The sequence below is a fragment of the Arachis stenosperma genome, chromosome 3 (assembly GCF_014773155.1).
Source record: "Arachis stenosperma cultivar V10309 chromosome 3, arast.V10309.gnm1.PFL2, whole genome shotgun sequence".
In the NCBI taxonomy this organism is placed as follows: Eukaryota; Viridiplantae; Streptophyta; class Magnoliopsida; order Fabales; family Fabaceae; genus Arachis; species Arachis stenosperma.
The window spans coordinates 62,921,161-62,922,751 of record NC_080379.1 but is presented as its reverse complement, the minus strand read 5'-3'; the positions used below and the strand labels follow the sequence as shown (position 1 = coordinate 62,922,751).

The 1,591-nt window shown below is 40.1% G+C and overlaps 1 non-coding gene across 1 annotated transcript; it reads left to right on the top strand.

Annotated features, from left to right (window-relative positions):
* Positions 1 to 826: 826 nt before the first annotated feature.
* Positions 827 to 930, top strand: LOC130971096 (small nucleolar RNA R71). Its single transcript, XR_009082329.1, has one exon. It is a non-coding gene; the product is annotated as a small nucleolar RNA R71 (small nucleolar RNA).
* Positions 931 to 1,591: the final 661 nt, after the last annotated feature.

Genomic DNA, 1,591 nt, shown 5'->3' with positions numbered 1-1,591 from the left:
GTCCCATGAGGTCTTCCTCACTGGGATTCATGTCCTTCTCCTCCTCTCCAAGTTCGGCCACACCAAGTAAGGTTATGGCCTTACACTCTCTTTTTGGATTCTCTTCTGTATTACTTGGGAGAGTACTAGGAGGAGTTTTAGTGACTCTTTTACTCAGCTGGTCCACTTGTACCTCCAAATTTCTAATGGAGGATTGTGTTTCATTCATGAAACTTGGAGTGGCCTTAGATAGATCAGAAACTACATTTGCTAAGTTAGAGGGGCTCTGCTCAGAATTCTCTGTCTGTTGTAGAGAGGATGATGGAAAAGGCTTGCTATTGCTAAACCTATTTCTTCCACCATTATTAAAGCCTTGTTGAGGCTTTTGTTGATCCTTCCATGAGAAATTTTGATGATTTCTCCATGAGGGATTATAGGTGTTTCCATAGGCTTCACCCATGTAATTCACCTCTGCCATTGCAGGGTTCTCAGGATCATAAGCTTCTTCTTCAGAAGATGCTTCTTTAGTACTGTTGGATGCATTTGCAAACCATTCAGACTCTGAGAAATCATATTGACTTGTTGAGTCAACATTTTGTTCTGAGCCAATATGACATTCAGAGCATCAATTTCAAGAACTCCCTTCCTCTGAGGCATCCCATTACTCACAGGATTCCTTTTAGAGGTGTACATGAACTGGTTATTTGCAACCATTTCAATGAGTTCTTGAGCTTCTGCAGGCATTTTCTTCAGGTGAATAGATCCACCTACAGAATGGTCCAATGACATCTTAGATAATTCAGACAGACCATCATAGAATATATCCAGGATGGTCCATTCTGAGAGCATGTCAGAAGGACACTTTTTGGTTAATTGCTTGTATCTTTCCCAAGCTTCATAGAAGGATTCACCTTCTTTTTGTCTGAAGGTTTGAACATTCAATCTAAGCTTGGTCAGTTTTTTAGGAGGAAAGAACTTGGCTAAGAAAGCCGTGACCAGCTTATCCCAAGAGTTCAGGCTATCTTTAGGTTGAGAGTCCAACCATACTCTAGCTCTGTCTCTTACAGCAAAAGGGAAAAGCATAAGCTTATAGACCTCAGGATCAACTTTATTGGTCTTAATAGTATCACAGATCTGCAAGAATTCAGTTAAGAACTGAAAAGGATCTTCTGATGGAAGTCTATAAAACTTGTAATTCTGTTGCATCAGAGAAACTAATTGAGGCTTTAGCTCAAAATTGTTTGCTCCAATGGCAGAGATTGAGATGCTTGGAATTTGATGCAGTAAAGTCACCAAGCATCTTCCTAGCACCTCCACCATTGTTATTGGGTTTGGCCATCTCTACTTTTTCGAAAATTTCAGTAAAGTCATCTTCAGAGTGTTGTGTTTTAGCTTCTCTTAGCTTCCTCTTCAGAGTCCTTTCAGGTTCCGAATCAGCTTCAACAAGAATGTTCTTATCCTTGCTCCTGCTCATGTGAAAAAGAAGAGAACAGAAAAGAAGAGGAATCCTCTATGTCACAGTATAGAGATTCCTTTATGTGAGTAGAAGAAGATAAGAATAGGAGAAGGAGAAAAGAAGAATTCGAACACAGAGAGGAAGAGAGGGTTCGAA